This window comes from Protopterus annectens, chromosome 3.part0 (assembly GCF_019279795.1).
Source record: "Protopterus annectens isolate FY-2018-M chromosome 3.part0, PAN1.0, whole genome shotgun sequence".
In the NCBI taxonomy this organism is placed as follows: Eukaryota; Metazoa; Chordata; order Ceratodontiformes; family Protopteridae; genus Protopterus; species Protopterus annectens.
In genome coordinates, this window is record NC_056731.1 from 1,680,450,145 (window position 1) to 1,680,472,538 (window position 22,394).

General features: G+C 37.9%; 1 long non-coding RNA gene across 1 annotated transcript in view; it reads left to right on the forward strand.

The window, feature by feature from the left end:
* LOC122796942 overlaps window positions 1–22,394 on the forward strand; it is a 2,551,311-nt gene that overhangs the window by 670,773 nt on the left and 1,858,144 nt on the right. Inside the window, exon 2 of the long non-coding RNA XR_006364015.1 lies at window positions 18,919–19,079. This is a non-coding gene — a long non-coding RNA (uncharacterized LOC122796942). The remainder of the gene's footprint in view (window positions 1–18,918; window positions 19,080–22,394) is intronic.

Genomic DNA, 22,394 nt, shown 5'->3' on the forward strand with positions numbered 1-22,394 from the left:
TAAAAAGAAATAAAACATATATGTAAAAAATATATATATATATATATATATATATATATATATATATATATATATATATATATATATATAAACACTTAAAACGAAAAACAAATATAAAAATAAACCACAATATTGTCTACTGAACATTAGTAAAGTCTAACATTAAGGTAAGCTATCTCCAAGGACTCACAGATTATATATGCAGTGTATTGTACATGGATATGATGACTGTTTATATGGTTTGTTTTCCTTTCTATTTTTAATTTCTCCAAATATTTTGGATTTCAATGCCATGATTGGAATGGACCCCATTCCTAAGTCAAACTTTGATTAAAAGTTCATAAAAATAATATTGTTTCAATCTATGATGTCTGCCAGAAGTGCTCTTCACAGCACCCACAATGTGCCCAGTAATAACTCCTTCTGCAGCTTGTATGGAGTTACATGTATCTGTAACATATCCAAATATGATTGTAAATTATTTTTTATAAGACCCCATTCCATTGCTCCTACTACCATTGGAAGTGCCTGGGTATCTTTCTTCCACATTGCTCTAATTTCTGCCTGCAAATCCTGAAATTTTTTATTTTGTGTGTGTGTCTCTCTCTGTATGCAAGACACTGTAGTCACTGGGTATAGCAATTTCAATGATCAAAGCTACTTTTGTCTTCTTTTCATGGGCCACTATATCTGGTTTTGTCGCATCTATCTTTTCAACTGTTGGTAATGGATGATCCCATGTGATGCAGACTTCCTCATTTTCAATAATGCTTTGTGGCTCATGCTTCCATTGTTTTTCAGCGACTTCAGTATTATAATGTTCGCACAATCCACAGTGCAACGGTCTTGCCACATTATTATGCCTTTAAGTATACAGTCCTTCTGCTATTAGTATGTCACAACCAGCAACAAGGTGTGCAACTGCTTCCAATTCTGTTTTACAAAACTACATTTGTCTGTTTCTCCAACATGTTCAGTGGACTTTGTAAACCAACATGTACGTAGTCCACTCTCTTGGGCCACCAATATTAACTTTTCATCTTTTGGTTTGAATTTGTGTTTCCTTAACCATTCTTGAGTTTGATCCTGATCAACATGAGGTTGTTCCAGGAGTTTTCTGCACTTGCAACTATATTTATGCAGTTTCCACATTTCTTGCCTCATCATGTGATCCTTCACCTTATATTCTTTCTCTGTTTTTTTGACACATTCAGTTGCTGCCTTATTTTTATCTACTTGTGGTTTGATTTCCATTCCCGCCCAACACTGATATGCTTCTTCTAGACTAAGAAGGGAGGTCATCTTAGATTTATTCTCCTCATGTTTCAAAACTTTCACTGTATTTGGGTCTTGTGAGGTCAGCAGATATGTATGCAGTCCAACGACTGCAGATCTATACATGTAATCAGTTTCAAGGGGGTGCATACCTACTTCAGAATAGGGAATATATAATCTTGGTATGCACTGATTTTTATAAATCATTTGATGATCATGAATCATCCTTCTTGTTTTCCTGTCTAATCTATCCAACACCTTTTGGGGCCAGTCAATCACTCCAAAACAATAAATTAGGACAGGAAGAGCAAACTGCTTTATAGCTTGAACTTTGTTTCTAGATATCAATACTGTTTTTTAGGATTAATTTAAGCCTTCTAAAATATTCCATACTAAGTTTTATTTGCATTTATTCCTTCGTCAATTCCCAAATATTTATACACTCCAACTTGCTCAAGTTCTTTCATAATGTTCTTTTATATCACATTCTTGTCCCAAAGTGATGTTTTCTTGGTGCTGCAGCTTTCCTGCTTTAAAGGTTGCTTTTGCACATTTATTAAGACCAAATGACATTCTTATATCATCTGAAAAAGTTTTGGTTACTTGCAGTTGTGTTTTCAATTCCTCATCTGATGAGCAATACAGTTTTCAGTCATCAACAAAGAGGAGATGAGAAGTCTTTACACTTTTTGCTTTCTGGGAGCTAAATTATAGCCATGACCTAATATGTTAAGCAGACAGCTTAATGGGTTAAGGGCAAAGCAAAAGAGCAGCAGGGACAGAGAGTCACCCTTGAATATCCTCCTTTGGATTTTTATCCCTGGAATAATTTGTCCTTTATCGTGGCTTAACTGCAAAGTGGTTTGCCACTGTTTCATGCTCACTGTGATGTAGTTTATCAGTGCAGGGTGTATCTTATACATTGTAAGCACTGTTTTATCCATGAATGTGGGATACTGTCAAATGCTTTTTTGTAGTGTATCCATGCCATACTTAGATTCTTCCCCTTTTTGCAGTTCTCCATTACGACTTCCATATGACTTTCTTTTAATTCCCTTTTGTTCTATTGCCATAATTGAGTTTTCTTATAAATGACTGTAAACTCTGTTGGCATCAATTCCAATGTATAGTTTATACATCAACAGAAGGCAAATTATCAGTCTATAGTTTTTAGGGTAGCTTGCAGGTTCATTTTTAAGTAGGAACATTGTTTTTCCTGTTGTTAGCCAGGCTGATGCTGTTCAGGGCTAAATCTTCATGCAAATATGTTAATACTTTTAGCCAGAAGTTTGGTACTGCATCTGGGCCTGGGGTTTTCCAATTAGAGGCTTTTCTTAATGTTGTTTCAGTCTCTCTGGCTGTTACTCATCCCATTTCATATCATGTACATTTCAACTTCTAATTCTTTATTTTACTTCTTTTATCCATTTAGCATCTTTGTTATGTTCCACAGGATCTTCAGAAGTATTTCTCTAAAATGCATCTATTTCTTCTTTTTTGGTGGTCTTTCAATTCCTTTCACCTTGCTTCCCAATTCTCTATAAAACTTCTTGGGTCATCAATAAATTGCTAATTTTGTACTTTTCCTTTGTATTTATCTGTGTATCTTCTAAATTTTTCTTCCTGTTCTGATATTTTTAATTTATTATTTCGGATAGTGAATGATAAATCTTGATCCGTTATAATACTGTACATTGCTTTTATCACGTCTGTCTTTCTGAGAATTTTTGTTGATCTGTTCCCTCTTCTATATTCTTCTCACAGTGACACTTCTTGTCATAATTGCTTTATAGTTTTCTGTATCCGATACTTCTATGATGGCATTTGATTTCTCCCCATCCTTTCCCTTACTACCCTGTGTTCTTGTGCTAGGAGTTTATCTGTTATTAATTTGGCTGCACAGTAATGTATCCTATTTACTTCTGTTATGTCGCACGAATCGCTATGAACAGTCCTAATTACTGTGTTCATTTGTTTTATCAAACTTCCAACTTGTTGGGTTTCATTCACCTTCTGCAGTCCATTTCTTTCATTGATCTTAGTATGTTTATCAATCTCTATTAAATTTTATTTTATTTATTTATTTAATGTTTGCTTATTTGGAAAATCTGACTTGGAACAAAGCCAATTTTCAGCAGAGGCCCAGAGAGAAATGCTCCAGATGCAAGTCTTTGTGACGTGGGAGGAAACTGGAGTACCCAGAGGAAACCCACACAAATGCAGGGACATGCAGACTCCAGACAGAAGGTTCCCCAGCTGAAAATCAAACTGGAGAACCTCTTGCTGTGAGGCGGCAAATCAACTGCTGCACCACTGTGTCATACAACTAAATCACGCAACTCTTCCCCTAGATCATTTTCTTATAAATTGCGGGCATATTCTTTGTTTGCCATTTCCTGTGGACATTCTGTAGAAACTTCCAGAGCTTCTTCCTGTGCCACATTCCCTTCAGTTTTACCCTGTGTCATCCATTGCTCTTTCATATTGGAACCCACTGGCCTATCACTGTACAACATTGACTTTGTCAGAGTTGCCACAGTTTCCTGTTCTTTTCCTTGCTGTACAGTTCCAACTGAACATTTGTACTGGTTTCCTGTGGGAAGCTCCAAAGTATCTTCATATTTCAACTGATTGGAGGCTTCCTGTTCCACTGGTTTCTCCTTAATTTGGGTATCCATTGCTCTATCCTGTTGCATTATATGAGTTAAATTATCTACACTAAATTGTTCACTTTGCAGGTAATCCATAATGTCAGTTTCTATTTCTTTAACTTCTCCATTACTAATACTGTGTTCTACTTTTCCTCTTTGTTTCCTATTTTTTGTATTGTAAAATTTTCCAAATTTTGATGTCTTTGCCTGTATTTTTCTTCAGATATCCTTGGTGCTGCTCTTTTTGAATTGATTAGTTTTGCTTTCTCCTTTGCATAAATATTGCACCATATTAAATCTCTTTTTCTTTCCCATGTCCACATTTCTTCTTCAGATGTCTCCTGCTCCTCTTGTTTCTCCTTACTTTGGGGACCAGTTATTCCATCATGCTGTCATATGACCTGTTAGACTTTCTACATTGAATCCTTCACTTTGCAAATATTCCATAACTTCAGCTTCTATTTTTTTAACTTCTACTTGACTAATCTTCTGTTCTACATTCCCTCTTTGTGAGCATATATTTTTTTATTGTAAACTTTTCCATATCTGAATGCTTTTGCCTATATTTCTCTTTGAATATCTTTGGGGCTTCCTTTTTTATGTTGATTAATTTGGCTTTCTCCTTTGCATAGATAATGCGCCATATCAGCTCTCTCTTTCTTTCCCATGTCGATATTTCTTTTTTATATCCCTCAAACATCTCTAAATTTTGTTCTTTAAATTTTCACACTTCCTCAGTCACTTCTTTTTCCAAACTGCACAATGTTTATTGGTCTATATAGTGTTTTTCATGAATCTGTTGTATTAATGAGCACAAATATTTATTTGAGGCTTCTGACAGTTTTTCTTGTGGAAGTATTTTTCTTTCCTCTAATTTCTCTCTAAATCTTTTTGCTTCTCTTTTGTCTGGAAATTCTGGGCTTTTGCATAATAGTAACAATGCATAATTTCTTTCTTATTCTCAGTAGTCTACTCTGTTGTCTGTATGGCTCTTTTTTGTCTCATCAGTTTTTGTGATTTTTGTGGACAGCTACTTATTTCTACAACAGGGGGGGCCCATCCACCCCCTGGGACTCAGAAGTTATATATGTAGTGTATTGTGCATGGATATGATGAATATTAATATGGTTTGTTTTCCTTTCTATTAGTGTATCTGTGCCCATGTCCTAGGGTAATTCAACAAAGGTGTTAAAAATAATTTGCAGTTGGCTTACATTATGACGTAGTATATTACAACCCACATTTGCAGTTCAATAACAACTGCAGTTTTGCCTTTTTATGAATATTATTTGTACAAATCACCACATTATGTACATTACTAGCAGTTGACAGCTATGTTTTTAATGAACACTATTTACACAAATCACTACAATATATATATATATATATATATATATGGGACCCATACGGATCACTGAACGGCAACATAACTGAAACAGATTCGGCCGGGCATACTTGCGCGAAAGTGCTTTTCACTGAAATGCATCTTCGCGTAAGTATGCCTGTTGGAGAGATCATACTACAGTGGGGATAAGGGATAATTCCCTTTCCCCCACTGTAGTGCGACCTCGGAGTGAGAATATTTAAGTAAGGGGGGTGGGGGGTGCAGGGTGGCTTGCCCCCCTGCAAAAACAAAAAAAACAATGTTTTTTTTTTAAACACACTTTAACGAAAGCACTTTTTTGGTGAAAGCGCATTCGTTAAAGTGTGTTTGGTGATTGTGGATTCGGACTATTGAACATTTGTTCAATAGTCCTAGATCCATATAAATATATATATATATATATATATATATATATGTATATATATATATATATATATATATATATATATATATATATATATATATGTGTGTGTTTATATATGTATATGTATGTATATATATATATATATATATATATATATATATATATATATATATATATACATATACATATATACATACAAACCCAGCCACTGGGGATGTACAAGCCAGTGCATTTCTTTGTGCTGGTCCCAAACCCGGATAAACAGGGAGGGTTGCATCAGGAAGGGCATCCGGCGTATAATGTTGCCAAATCATACATGTGGGTAACCGTACAGATATACATACCAGATCGGTCGAGGCCTGGGTTAACAATGACCACCACCAGTACTGCTGGCCAACAGGGTGCTGGCGGAAATGGGGCTACTGTTGGCCAAAGGAGGAGAAGAGGGGGAAGGCATGCCCGAAGGCAGGTAAAGGCTAGGACTGCGGTAGTGAGGGTTTGAACTTTGAATGTTGGCAGTATGACTGGTATAGGGAGAGAGCTAGCTGATATGATGGACAGAGGAAGGTTGGTATATTGTGTGTGCAAGAGACCAGATGGAAGGGGAGCAAGGCTAGGTGTATCGGAGGTGGGTTCAGATTGTTTTATCATGGTGTGGATGGGAGGAAAAATGGCATAGGGGTTATCCTGAAGAAACAGTATGCTAAGAGTGTTTTGGAGGTGAAAAGAGTGTCATATAGAATGATGTTTATAAAGCTGGAAATTGATGGTGTAATGATGAATGTTGTTAGTACATATGCTCCACAAGTTGGGTGTGCGATGGATGAGAAAGAAAAATTTTGGAGTGAGTTGGATGAAGTGGTGATGACTGTACCCAAGGGTGAGAGAGTGGTGATTGGAGAAGATTTCAATGGACATGTTGGTGAAGGGAACAGAGGGGATGAAGAAGTGATGGGTGGGTATGGTGTTAAGCACAGGAATGCAGAAGGTCAGATGGTAGTGGATTTGGCGAAAAGGATGGACATGGCTGTGGTGAATAAGCATTTTAATAAGAGATAAGAGCATAGGGTGACATACAAGAGTGGAGGAAGATGCATACATGTGGATTATATCTTATGTAGAAGGGCCATTCTGAAGGAGATTGGAGACTGTAAAGTGGTGGCAGGGGAAAGTGTAGTTAGGCAGCATAGGATGGTGGTTTGTAGGATGACACTGGTGATCAAGAAGAGGAGGAGGAGTGTGAGGACAGCACCAAGGATCAAATGGTGGAAATTGAAAAAGGGTGATTGTGAGGTGGAGTTCAGAGAAGACTTAAGACAGGCACTGGGTGACAGTGAAGAGTTACCGAATAGCTGGGTAACTACAGCAAAGCTAGTAAGGTAGATGGCTAGAAAGGTGCTTGGTGTGACATCTGGAAAGAGGAAGGAGGACAAGGAGATCTGGTGGTGGAATGAGGAAGTACAGGAGAGTATACAGAGAAAGAGGTTGGTGAAGAAGAAGTGGGATTGTCAGAGAGATGAAGACAGTAGACAGGAGTATAAAGAGATGAGGTGCATTGCAAAGAGAGAGGTGGCGAAGGCTAAGGATAAGGCGTATGAAGAGTTGTATAAAATTTTGGACACTAAGGAGGGAGAAAAGGACCTGTACTGATTGGCTAGACAGAGGGACCGAGCTAGTAAATATGTTCAGCAGGTAAGGGTGATAAAGGATAATGAGGGAAATGCACTCACAAGTGAGGAGAGTGTGTTGAGCAGATGGAAAGAGTACTTTGAAGGGCTGTTGAATAAAGAGAATAAGAGGAAGAGAAGGTTGGACGATGTGCAGATAGAAGTGCAGTGGATTAGCAAGGAGGAAGTAAGGATAGCTATAAAGAGGATGAAGAATGGAAAGGCTGTTGGTACAGTTGACATACCTGTGGAAGCATGGAGATGTTTAGGTGAAATGGCAGTGGAGTTTTTAACTAGATTGTTTAATGAAATCTTGGAAAGTGAGAGGATGCCTGAGGAATGGAGAAAAAGTGTTTTGCTACCATTTTTTAAGAATAATGGTGATGTGCAGAGTTGTATTAATTATAGAGGGATTAAATTGATCAGTCAAGCATGAAGTTATGGGAAAGAGTAGTGGAAGCTAGGTTAAGAAGGGAGGTGATGATTAGTAATCAGCAGTATGGTTTCATTGCAGAAAAGAGCACTACAGATGTGATGTTTGCTCTGAGAGTGTTGATAGAGAAGTACAGAGAAGGTCAGAAGGAGATGCATTGTGTCTTTGTGGACTTAGAGAAAGCATATGAAGGGTGCCTAGAGAGGAGTTGTGATATTGTATGAGGAAGTCGGGAGTGTCAGAGAAGTATGTAAGAGTGGTACAGGATATGTACAAGGGTAGTGTGACAGCGTTGAGGTCTGCGGTGGGAGTGATGGTTGCATTTAAGGTGGAGTTGGAATTACATCAAGGATCAGCTCTGAGCCCTTTCTTATGTGCAATGATGATGGACAGGTTGCCAGACGAGATCAGACAGGAGTCCCTGTGGACTATGATGTTTGCAGATGACATTGTGATCTGTAGTGAGAGTAGGGAACAGGTGGAGGAGACCCTGGAGAGGTGGAGATATGTTCTAGAGAGAAGAGGAATGAAGGTCAGCAGGACTAAGACAGAATATATGTGTGTGAATGAGAGGGAGGATAGAGGAATGGTGAGGATGTAGGGAGTAGAGGTGGCAAAGGTGGATGAGTTTAAATACTTGGGATCAACAGTTCAGAGTAATGGTGACCGTAGAAGAGAGGTGAAGAAGAGAGTACAGGCAGGATGGAGTGGGTGAAGAAGAGTGTCAGGAGTGATTTATGACAGACAAGTACCAGTAAGAGTGAAAGGGAAGGTCTACAAGAGGGTAGTGAGACCAGCTATGTTATATGGGTTGGAGACAGTGGCATTGACAAAAATGCAGGAGTCAGAGCTGGATGTGGCAGAGTTAAAGATGTTAAGATTTGCACTGGGTGTGACAACAGTGGACAGGATTAGGAATAAGTATATTAGAGGGTCAGCGCAGGTTGGAAGGTTTGCAAACAAAGCCAGAGAGGCAAGATTACGTTGGTTTGGACATGTGCTGAGGAGAGATGCAGAGTATATTGGGAAAAAGATGCTAAGAATGAAGCTGCCAGGTAACAAGAGAAGAGTAAGGCCTAAGATAAGGTTTATAGATGTGGTGAGAGAGGACATGCAGGTCGCTGGTGTGACAGAGCAAGATGCAGAGGACAGGAAGAAATGGAAACAGATGATCCACTGTGGCGACCCCTAACGGGAGCAGCCGAAAGAAGAAGATATATATATATATATATATATATATATATATATATATATATATATATATACACATATACATATACATATACATACACTATTTATTCACATATGCACACTATCTGCAATCCTGCCACTGTGCATTACCATGCTTGTGTATTGTTGATATAGTGCAATTTTTAATAGGATAGCTTAAACACCAGTTCCTTAGACCTACCCTCGTTCTGTGTACTGACTGCACTTATACTTGATATTTATATCCTTAGGTCCATATGTTTTCCTATATTACACTTCATCTTCCCCATCCTGCCTTGCTTTAGAGTTTATTGTATTCTTCCCTATGTAGTCTAATGGATGCCCAACATCTGCCTGCTCCCTAGGCTCTGAAGAAATTCTAAATGAAAATGTAACTCTTATTGTTTTTCCCTGCTAGCTGTCCTTCCCTTATTATCCACCTCCCCTGCTTGATTTTCCTTACTGTCTTATCGTTAGGAACAGCTCTTTTAAACAGAAATATAACTCTATCTTTCCTCTCCCCTTCTATAGTCTGCCACCCACTTGGGGTATTCATTTGTTATGAAGTCTTTACAGTTCACTAATTTCTAGTTTTGTTTCTTGGATCAATCATATATCTATTCCTTCTCTCATGCAGTTGTTAAAGTTTCTGTTCCTTTTGATTGCATACAATATCACTCCCACATTCCAGGTAATAAATTTTAGTTCCTATATAAACAAACCATCCCTTATCCATTGGGTTACATGGATGCTTCCCACTTATTAATGCCTTCAGGTATCCTAGATACTTATGTCCATTAGAGCTCACTGTCTCTTGTCCTAATATCTCTTGCACAGCCTGTCCTGTTGTATCATAGTGGACCATTTCTTCATCTCATCTTCTTGTGTCTTTTCTCACTATTTATTTATTTAACATTTGTTAACCGGGAAAGTCCGACTTGGAACAAAGCAAATTTTCAGCGGAGGCCCGGGGAGAACTGCTCCAGATGCATGTCTTTGTAACGTGGGAGGAAACTGGAGCACCCGGAGGAAACCCGCATGAATGCAGGGAGGACATGCAAACTCCACACAGAAGGCACCCCAGCTGAGAATCGAACCGGAGAACCTCTTGCTGTGAGGTGACAATGCTGCCACTGCACCACTGCGCCGTCCTTTTTATAATTGTGTCGCCTCCTCTCTGGTTTCCCTAGTTTCCTTCACTAGCCCCATTTTACGTAGTTGTCCTTTTTTTCTCCTTTTCTAACTGCCCGCTCTTTCTACTCACCAACTTTATTGCCACTTCTATTACCCTGTTGAATCCATTTTTTGCCTTCTGTGTACTTTCACCCTTTTGTATTTCTCCAGTCTGTTGCTGTTAGTATGCACATCTTCTCCTTTCCTAAATCCTAAAGTAGATCTCTTGCCTTGCAGCTTGAATGAGGATGTGGTTCCATGGTCCTTTTTTGACCCTTTTGTAGAGTTTCCTTTTGCTTAAGAATTGTATCTCCTCTTCCTGTATGCAGTATTTATCCTGCTTGCTTCTTATGTATGTTATGCCCTTCCTGACTCCTTTGATGCCATCTACCCTTCTATTGGAGAGACATTTTCCCCTGATCCCCCAACAGTGTACCTGTTTTTTTTTCTATCTAGGTCCTCACTGTCTTTAAATACTGCGGTCCACTTGCAGGGTGCTATATTTCAAACCCCTTCTCTGTTTCTACAGCTAGAATAGCTATTTTTCTTTCTTTGTTTCCTGGTGCTAAAGTTATTCTTCACAGTGATACCTATCTATTTGAGGAATTTCCATCCCATTCCATGCGAATGAAGTTCATGCAATGATCTATTGCTAAAGGAATTTCCATCCCATTCCATGCGAATGAAGTTCATGCAATGATCTATTGCTAAAACACTTTGCTAAGTTTGCAGCTTACTGTCATTGATATTTGTGTCATTCTTCCCTATACTGTAGCCAGATAGTTTAAAATTTTCACCATTACCCCATTTGCGCAACAATTAACAGTAGCATCAGTGTCAGATGTAATAATGCTGTGTGACCTTATTTCTTCAAAATAACTGCAGTTGTTTCTTGACACTGTGCTTCAACAAGGCTGCATTTTGTGTGTAGATGCTATTTGTTCATACAGTTTTGCCTTCCAACTAGTATTCACATTTATTAAAATAAGGTGCATAATTGTTAAGACACATATGCTCCTGTACTGTCCTTCCAGACTTTGCATTTACCCTTTTACTCCTGAGGGATATCTCTGCAGCCCCCTATGCCTCTTTTTGATATTACTGCTACCATGGTGTGCTGTGAGTTTCTGGCTTTGTGTAAGGTCAGCAGCTGCTGTCAACTTATTTTATTAGTTCTCTGAATTTTAAACTCTCCTCTCACTGTCCTCACCAACTTCCTGGATTCTCTAACATTGCCAGCATTCATTTTGTCTCTCATATTTCTCCACTGCATTTATTTGCCTGCATGTGAGTGTTTCAATTTGTCAGTCAGCTCTTTGTCATTGATGATGGCAACAATGCATGTGACTATCCACCCCTGAAAAACACACACACACACACACACACACACACACACACACACACACACACACACACACACACATCACAGATAAGCCTTGTTACCAGTATCTATCATTCAGTTTCCCTCACTGGTTTGCCAGTTTTTGGAAAAGTGGCCATAATGTTTGCCTGTGCAATTATGCAACAAAATGACCATAATGATGCTCTGCACTTTTTTTTGAATATGTTATACCTTTTAGAAAATAATTATCCAAGAAGCAGAAGAAATGTAAAAATAAAATGTATGGGTGACAAGAACAATTCACATGGCCATTGCTTAGAGACTACTGGCATAGTGCAATACACTGTGTCAGGCAATCAATTGTCTTGGAAAACCCAATGTGTCCTAAAGAAATATTGAAAGACTCTGACAAAACTGCCAAACTAATTTATTTACCTAAAAGTAAACCATGCATTTTTTGCAATTTTCCGAAAATATTGTAAATCTTTTCAGTAAGCTCTGAGGCCATTCTTATCTTCAATGTTGTTTTACTGCAGTGACTCATTGTGTGGTTTTGCCTTAATGGTTTCATTGCTTCTGATCAATTTTCCCTTTTATTTTATTATTTTTTATAGTGTGATGCTATACCTTCATGTAATTCGGGCGGCGCAGTGGTGCAGCGGTTAACATTGTCACCTCACAGCAAGAGGTTCACCGGTTCGATTCTCAGCTGGGGTGCCTTCTGTGTGGAGTTTGCATGTTCTCCCTGTGTTCGCGTGGGTTTCCTCCGGGTACTCCGGTTTCCTCCCACATTCCAAAGACATGCATCTGGAGCATTTCTCCCCGGGCCTCCACTGAAAACAGGCTCTGTGGAACCTAGTCGGACTTTCCTGGTCAACAAATAAAAAAAAAAAAAAAAAAAAAAAATTCTCTGTGGAATACCCTCTGATGTTCGCCATCATTTATGGGATTCCACTAAGACTATCAGTTCATAGGTTCATAGGTTATTACTAGGCTAATGACCACTAGGACTATTACAAGCCTAGCCGTGCACCCCAAATCAGTTGGGTTACAAGTATCATATGAGGGGGCATGTTAGTATGCAGTTAGGTAAGGATTCGTAGTGGTGGTTTATTTAGGGTAATACATTTCTTATTAATGGCCTCTGTCCATAAGGGACAAGTTTTCATTTGAACAGGTTCAGGGCTGAACTCTATTTTACATGGCTGGGGTGCCTACTCCATAGTGCGGGGATCCTTTGAGAGACATATCTGTCTCTCCATCTCATTCTGTTTAAGTCACAACCGAAGTTCAGATCCCTGGATCCAGTGCTTCTGGTGCTGTTTGTTTTACACATGTGCTACAGATCCATCAGGGCTAGGTCTGAGGAAGCCCTGTAAGCTATGCCAAGATCCTCTCTCAGCAGCCTGTAGGAAACTGAATACAGAGACAGAGCCTTTTGGTGATTAGTGTAGGACAAGGGTATTCATGCCGTGAATTTTCCTGGTGCGAAACCTCTGTCTCATTCCAAATATTGCAAGTGTCTAGTTAAATACATGTCAAAGAGGGCATTGTATTCAATGATAGGTCTGATAAGTGCCAAGTAGAGTTGTACTATAATTTCAATGGACTTGGATGCAATACCCTTATATATTTAGAATGATTTTCTTATTATCTTAGCTACATGTTGGTCAAAGGCCAGAATGCTGTCTACATATATTCCCAGATCCCTTATTACTGGGTCAGTTCTTGAGGTATTTTATCAATGTAGAAATTAACTTGCATCAACAGTTTGCCAATGGGCGTTATAATGGCATTTTGTTTAAGGCCATAGTTTTGGCACCAGTCATTTGTCTGTGTTAAACCCACCAGCAAGATATTTATGTTTTGGAAGAATCTATAATAGCTTCCAAAGTACAGTCATCTTTGAACTTGGTGAGCCAGAGGCCTTTAACATTAGCCTTGACTTTTGAGAAGTAGATACCAAACAAGAGCAGGCCCAGCATGGAACTCTGGGACACTCCATTGATGACCTGTCTCTTGGTGGAGGTGGCATCACTAATCCTGACGTTTTGTATCCTGTCTGTGAGCCAGCTTGCAATCCAGCAAGTTATGTAAGGGTTTACACCTAGAACAGAGAGCTTATCAACAATGCCTTTGTGGAGTATTATATCAAAAAATGCCTCAGTCAGGGCAAGATAAGCAGTGTGCACTGTTTTACCCACATCCATTCCCTTGTTGGCCTTCTCAAAGAATTCTAACAGGTTAAGTAAGTATGACTGCCCCTTAGCAAAGCCAAATTGGAATTAATCCAGTGTCCGTAGGTTGCCAATATCCTTGTTTATCATTTCTGTGATAATTCATTTCATGGCTTTGCATATTAGGTTTGTTATACTGATGGGTCTGTATTTCTCTTGCTTGGTTAATGGTCCGCCCTTGTGGAGGAGAATGACTGTCACAGCCCTCCATTCACTTGGGACATAGCTTGTTTCAAGACTATAGCTGAAGGTTGCCTAAAGTGTTCCTGATAGATCATGTTCATAGGACTGTTCAAGAGTCAAACATAGTTGTTATCAGGACCCATGGAGGCAATGTTCTGGGCTTTAGCAAGTTCTGCCCTCACCTGATTCCTGCCGATAACTGGGGGGAAGTATGTTGGAGGGAGTTTCATTTGTTGGAGCTGGGGGGTGGGGTTGAAGTTTGAGTTGACTTTATCAGCCAGTAGATTTACTATATCACTCTGATCAGTGTAGGTGGTACTGTTCACACCAGTTCAGTACACTGCTGTGTGTTACCTCTAAGGTTCTAGATGTAGCTGAAGAAAGCTTTCTGATTATCCTTAGCCTGTGAGGCTATCCTGACCTCATAGTTGGCCTTATTGGACTTATTTTGACCTCTCAGTTTCTTGTTTAGTTGTACAAGAGAGCTCTTGTCTTTAAGGGATTTGCTTTTCCTGATCTTGTCTATGCATTTTCTTCATTATATACCCTGTTTAGGTGAGGATTTCATCATTGGGGTTTGTTTTTAGTGTTTGTTTTGGGTTTATTTTTTATAGGTAATGGAAGACTCTGTGCAGCCATTCACATGTTTGTATCGTGACTCTGTGAATAATAGCTGTCATCTCAGGGGTTTGTATAGTGACTGTGAATAATAGCTGTGGTCTCAGGGTTGAGGAGCCTTGAATTTTGACAAGCTGTCACTTAATAGGATGTAGTTTGCCTTTGAATAGTTACTAACTGTTACTGGTTTTGCTGGATTTTCTGGGTTGATCTTTAATTTAAATAAGACAACTTTGTGATCTGTCCTCACTAGTGCGGACATGCCAAGGGGGAGGGGTGCAATGTTCTCCCATATTGGTGAGTACCAGATCCAATCTGATTGATTCTCTGGTTGAAGTGTGCACTTTCTATATTTGCCTTAATAAAGTCTAAGAATAATTGTGTCTGTGAATTTAAGGAAGTGTATGTTTTCTAGTCTATAAGGGGTAATTAAAGTCATCCATGAATAGGGGGTTTGGTTGGACAGTGAGCACCTCTAGTAGGTTTAGGTAAAAGTCTTGAGAATCTAGGGGTATACAAGGTGACCTGTAGCTAGCCATGTTATTATCAGGGACCTTATCTGTGGTGGCTTGCATATGGATAAGCTCCATGGTATCATCCTGTTTAACTAATCTGTTGGTATCTTTGCTCCTAACATAGACTGAAATACCTCCACCTTTGGCCACAGTCTGTGATGTTGTTGGTATAAATGTGTGGAGGACACAGGAGTCTTGCACTTGCAGAGTCTTTTCTGCTTTCTAGGGCTTAAAACCAAGTCTTGGTCAGGGCACAGAAGTCTGTATTCTCCAGAGTGAATAGGACTTAAAGGGTGTGGAGTGTTTTGTTTAGGCTGTGAGCACTCAGAAGTAACACCTTAAAGTTGCTTGTAATCTTTTACATTATGTTGATACTTTGTCTTTTTGGCACTGCCTTAAAAAACTCTAAGGGGGTGGATAAAGTTTTAGCCAATATCCAAGATCCTAGGGGGAGACAGGTACAACCCATCTTTGGCAAAGCAATGTGGTCTTTTGACCATGTTCTCCCATGCTGACAGATATTGGATTCCCCTGAAATGACACCAAAAACTAAGCCAATTATTAAAATCAATCATTTTATTTCATACTGTGGCATCATCTTTGGTGAAGGTAGAATACTGCTCAATGCAAGGATCATACCTATCTGTGACACATTTTAAAATATACATTATGTCTCTTTTCATATATTACAGTGAGGTATGTCTCAGATAATTTACACATACATGGACTATGATAGAATCATATTTGTACCTGGGGGTGCAATAATTTGAATATGTATTGTGAATCCTGACTACAGATAGGCAACTAACTGTTATCTTCTTCCTGTCCAACCTGGTGAGTGGAGCATCTGTGTGTCACACAAAATAAAAAGAATATGTGTTGGCATTCTGCCCACACAATAAGGTCCTTGGTGGTGTGTTATAGTGGAATCTAAGAGTACACTATACACGTCTCTGGAAATTTTTTTAAATTACCTTTTATCAGTGGGATATTTTATGTTAAATAGTTAAAAGTAATGCTACAGTAATGCTACACTTGGAAATATTCTTAGTGGCAGTAGTCAATACTGTTGGTAAATAGTAAAAAAAAATGTATGCGTATATTTACATATTTGCTAACACAGTGAGGCGGGCCAACCTTTGGACTTTTTATGGACTTGATCTAAGTAAGAAGCAAAATGGCTTCTACAGTAAAACAGTACAGAGGAGATGCATATTAAAATTAGGTGGTTTATATGGCAGATTAAAATTAGATGGTTTATATGGCATATTAAAATTAGGTGGGTTAAATGGCATATTAAACTTAGGCAAGGTTATATGGCACATTAAAATTAGGTGGTTTATATGGCACAGTTGGGTCACATAACTTTACACTGCATATTTAAGACCATGACCATTAATCAGCTGTTACAAGTAGAACAACTACATTTAATAATAGAACAAATATGCTGCAACAGTTTTGTGCTGTTAAATCTGTAAAATTTAGATAAATGCATATATTTGCTTAGTCAAACATAACATAGTTTTGAATTTGCTTTTTATTTTAAAGGGACAAGAATTGCTAGGTTAAGAGTTACCATGGCATGGAAGTGTGGATTTATGCCATCAAGAACACTGGTATATTTACCTCTTTTATTGCCTTTTTCTGGGACTACTCCTCCTCTTGGTAATAAATATGTTAGAGATCACTCTTTAAAGAACAAACTGCATGGACTATTAACTCTTACAAGGGAACCCTTTAGAATTTTTAGTTCAGAAACAACATTCTATAAAATTGCCTCTGTCCCCATACAAAGCTTTTATGAACAAATACTTCCTATCTTTATGTAAGCAATGAATGTAATTCATTTCTGATTACTCTAACTGCAATTGTTTTAGGGGCAGAGTGTAACGACTGAACCTTACCCCATTTCACTTCAACTTCATCCCAGATTATAATTAAAAAGAGCAGCTTCTCTTCAAGCTATACTCTTATTTTAAAATGATATTTTCAACACAAAATCCATTGATATTTATTCTACATTGTGCTTTCTTTTGTGTTTATCTTTAATTGAACATATGCATCTGATTATGGATACTAACCCTACATTTGTTAGTGATCTTTGCTGTTTCCTTACTAGTTTAAATTGGACACAACATTTGTAGGAATGTGTTATAAGTTGATTTTAGCTAAAGCACTTATGACTAGACTCTTTCAATACTGAAAACTTTGTAAACTGTAAAGCAGTAACCATCCTTAAGATGTATAGAATTCATGTTGACTCAACAATGGTAATGATTTATACTGTTTCATTGATGGTAATTTCTGTAAGTTCCAGCAACACAAATCCATATATCTGAAAGCCAGTTTCAGTGATAAGTTAATAAGGATTTTTTGGGCGGCAATCCGTCTTCACCTGCATATGTTAGAAGAGACCCCAGCCCCCCCATAACATGCACTAATTTTAGTTTCATATAACAACAGGCAAAAAGGGCAAATTCATTGATCAGTGAAAGTGGTTTTAGAGATATGGACTCACACTATTCACACTCACTGAATTTACCATTGTACACCTGTCGGGCTCCTCATGTATTTTATAGATATATAGATATATATATATATATATATATATATATATATATATATATATATATATATATATATATATATATATATATATATATCCTCCTCTGCTATGTATGCTGTTATCATGCAAGCCATTTTATAGGGGCACAGAAAGTAGGTGTAAATGGACCTGCTCTACTCCAGTCTGCCGGTGGACAAATATATAAATAAAATCAGTTAAGTAATCATTATGTAATGATTATCTCTCCAAAGTCAAAATTAACAGTATAATTTTTAAAACTTGATGAATGAGAAGTAGGATGATAATTCTAGTAAACTTCTTCTTAGTTCTAAATGCAATATGGTGACTAAGAGTTTTGAAGTATCGAAAAAAAAAGAGGATTAGCATGGGTTAAGATAGCTTTTCTATGCCAAGCAATAAACATAACACACAAGCAGCAGAGCCTTGTATCAGAACTTCTGACAACCTGAAAATGTGACCAAACAATGATGGATGCCAGCCTTTAGCCCAAATATAATGAACACCTTTACAGAAGAATTTAATGAAAATGTATCAAACTTTACTCTTCATAGAATTGTTCCACATTTGTAAATTTCTCATAGTTTTTGCAACGCTAAAACTCATTTCTAAGAAAATAAATTTAAATTATTTCACCACATTATACATTTTATCAGCAGTTTTGCCATTAAATTATTTCACCACATTATACATTTTATCAGCAGTTTTGCCATGGAAGTTGATGAATTCACTTGTTATAACTTTTGAAACAAAATCATTGCTAAATGTGGAAGCAGAATTGTTTACTTTGTAAAATTAATGACCTGATCAATAAACCAGGATTTTACTGAATTCCTACTCCTACTAGATACAGTGTATGGTCTGACTACGAGTTGGCTTCACTGCACATGCATTTATGTGAAGCATTTCTTAAGTACTTCAACTTCTAGCATATTGTTTTAAGGTAGGATAGGAGAGCGAGTTCTGCTACCACAAATTGCAGCCCTGATTGTTTGCATTTATCCATCTTTGTGATTAAATTATTCTAATGTAATAATCAGAAAAATTTGTAATGTGTATTTTTGATTCTGCCACATTTCTTAAAAAAATGAAGTGTAACTTATATTATCTGAAATTAAGTAAAGAATATTATATAGAATTTGTAGCAAAGAAGTGTGAAATAGTCTAAGATTACAGCAGCTTTAATTTTCAATTTAAATCTGCACATATACTTTACTTCTTTCATCACTGTTTTCCAGATTTAGATTAAGATTTACTAACATGCTGCTATTTTTGCTTTACAGGAGCACACTGCTTCCTGATGGCCCTACAGTGATCTCCTTCTCTCTTTGTAACTGCAATCTGTATATACTGCAGTCAAGCATCTGCAGCATTGACACATGCTTCATCTGTAAAGGAATTTTACACTCCATTCATGTGCGTTCCTTCTGAACTCTAAATAAATGTAAGTACTATTCTATCCCAGAATTATTTGTTGTGGATATGCCTAGTAAAGACAAAAATAGCATCAACCTTAAATCTTTATCTTCTGATGGTTAGATTTCGCAAAAAACAAAAAAAAAAAACAAAAAAGAATTAGGGTCTAAGAATGACTTAGCCAGCTTATCATAATAGATACAGTCTGCTGAAAGTGTCAGACTGAAATTAGGAGAAAGTGAGAAAAAAATCAGGCAATGGGAATACCTTGAACATCTTGCAAGATCAGCAAAATGAGGAATATACCCTTTTTATTTAACCACTGAAACGTTTATTAAAAAGATAAAGATTATACATATATTTTAAATTTGTTAATGTTAATCATTAAAATAAAGCATCTTCCATGAAGCTTTGCTGATAAAAAAGTGAATATGTCAAACTTAGTATGATAGGCTACTAAATGCATTACTACAATTATGAAAGTAATAGGAAGCATTACTTAATGTATAATATAATGACATTTCTGAGTTTGTAAGTACATCAAGCATCTTTGACCACATCAACAGTATATACAAGGTATTAAGGCACTCACGGTGGAATTCATTAAGGTTACCTTGAGATGTACATAATGTGAATACTTAATGGCAACCTTTTTGAATGCATAGACAGCCCCATCACAGTTCTTTTGCATGAGACATGCAACACCACGGCCATGCTAGATGCTAATGAGTCAGTCCAGGACAGAGGCATATGCTAAATAGTCATGAACTCTCTATCTCTCCTGAACACTCTCTCATGGGAGACACGTGTGCCACGAGTGAGAATCACTCAAATGTGTAAATTAACACAGACACTTCTTGCACCTACTAATAGTGAACAGAGACAAACTGCTGTGTTCATCCATCACAGTTCAGGTAGGTGTTGGGGAGCTTAGTGTTAAAGCAGAGTTAGGAGGTATGTATAGATGTGTATAAGAGGGGCTGCATGTGTGAGTGTGTGTCTGCCTGGAGGATAACGGTAAGGGAGTTAGATGATAAGTGAGGCAGGTGTGTGTGTGTGTGTGTGTGTGTGTGTGTGTGTGTGTGTGTGTGTGTGTGTGTGTGTGTGTGTGTGTGTGTGTGTGTGTGTGTGTGTGCCTTTGAGTGTGACTGGCTGGGAAAGGGGCTATTTTTTGTGAGGGGGGGTTTGATGGCTTTCATGCTTCTACACTAACAATAACAAGCACAGTCTGCAACATGGGGTGGGGGAATCACTAGTCTCCAGGGGTAACTCTTTAAATCAGTGCCTGAGCAGCACATAAACAGAACAAGGAGTAAGATGTGGGGAGAACCACTAGATACTAGGGATAACTCTTTAAATGAGTGCCTGAGTGGCACATAAACAAAAGGAATTGAGGTATGGGGAAAATCACCAGACTCTAGGGAATAAATCTTTAAATCAGTGCTTGAGTGGCATGAAAACAGAACATGGATCAGTGCATGAGGAGAACCACTAGACACTAGGGGTACGTCTTTAAGCAAGTGCCTGAAAGGTACATAAACATAATGGGGACTAGGGTTGGATGAAACCACTAGAATCCAGGGATACTTACCATGGAGTGCCTTCAAGGAACATATTTAAAAAAATATGCGGAGAACCATTCGACACCAAGGATAAATAACCTACCTTAAAAGGCACTAAACAGAATTCAAACCATGAACCCTCTCACCAATGTGATGTTTGTACACTTGTGTTTGTTTTACTGTGTGCCTTTGTGTGAGAGAGTAACCGAAGGGGGGAGGGCCACCTGTGTTAACTTGGTTGGGCTGCCACTGATAAATAGCATACCAAGTGCTGATCTGTGGTAACAAACTGTGATTCATAGACATACTTATTAGCCAATAATGAAGTTTCTTCTTATTGCATTTAATGCATCTATGAATAACAAAACTGAATCACATGAAAAGCAGCTTTTACCTCAGCCTGTGGGCCTCTTTATGAATCCTTGGGTCTGTTTTGAGATACTGACTAGATAACATGCAGTTCTGCATTATGAACCTTAGTACCTTCTAGGGTAAGTGAGTTCACACAGAAAGTAATAGCCCCATGGTGCAGAATACCAAAAGGAGTACTGTTTGCATCAGTCCAGTTTCTGATTATCAATACATTAACAGGAAAAACTAAGAGCAGTCAATAAAGAATTCTGGTTTGAACACCAAATTCTTGTACAAATGCCTAAAATGTGAAATTCCAATGCATCATTCATATTATATGTAAAGTTATGATGCAGCCAAGCCAAAAATTAATTTTATAATATTTTAACCTTAGGACATGCCCATATATTATGAAACCAAACAAGGCCAGTAGTGGAGAGGAATAAGCAGAGCAGAAAAACAGTTAAACCTCAATTGTTTAATTTTAGAGGCGTCCATCACAGCTCTAACTAGGGTGGGGAAAATGGGGTAACTGCCCTGGACACAAGCTGTTGGGGGATGTGACTGGTGACTGTCAATGGAGTAAAAATGCAGCTCCAGCATTCATGGAAGTGACTGTGAGGGATATATGCTGATATAGCTTTCAGGGAGCTCAATGTGTTTATCAGACTATAGCAAATTTATTTATTTTTTTATTTATTTATTTTATTTTACATTTGTTGACCGGGCTAGTCTAGCTGGATATATGTCCATTTTCAGTAGAGGCCCGGGGAGATAAGCTCCGCTTATATAATTTTAATGATACTAAGTAAAAACTATTAAGAACTACATGCAAATATAATAACATAATAATAGGCTAAAAAGCATTTTTGAAAAAAAATAAACAAGTGGTACAAAAGTGATGGAGTGAACAAAGTATTGTAGAACATGACAAACAGAAGTATACAATAAACATGTACAGAGAGAGGGATAGAGGAAAAATAGATGAAAAGAAAGTGAAACTTAGTCAGGGGTGAAGTAAGTCAGCTGACAAGAAGTAAAGTTAGTCAGGATTAGTACAGGGGCACAGCCATTGTGTTTTGAGGTAAAGCTTGAGTTTCTTTTTAAAGGGAGACTTTGAGGGAATAGATGAGAGTTCAGAGGGAAGCAGGTTCCAATATTTTCCAACAGTGTTTGAGAAAAGACAGTCTCCGGCCTTGTTGTTTGACTTGACAGTGTTTATCAGAAGTTTGTGTGCAGATCTCAGGGACTTTAGGTTGTGGTATGGTTGAATTAGACAGGAAAGTATAGGTGTTTTGTCAGGTTGATAAAGAATTTGATGGGCTATGCTAAGCTGGTTAATTTTTAGTTGCTGTTGATATTCCAGCCAGCCTAGTTGTTTTAAATTGGTACAGTGGTGGGTTCTGTATGGGGTTTCCTGTGGCAAATCT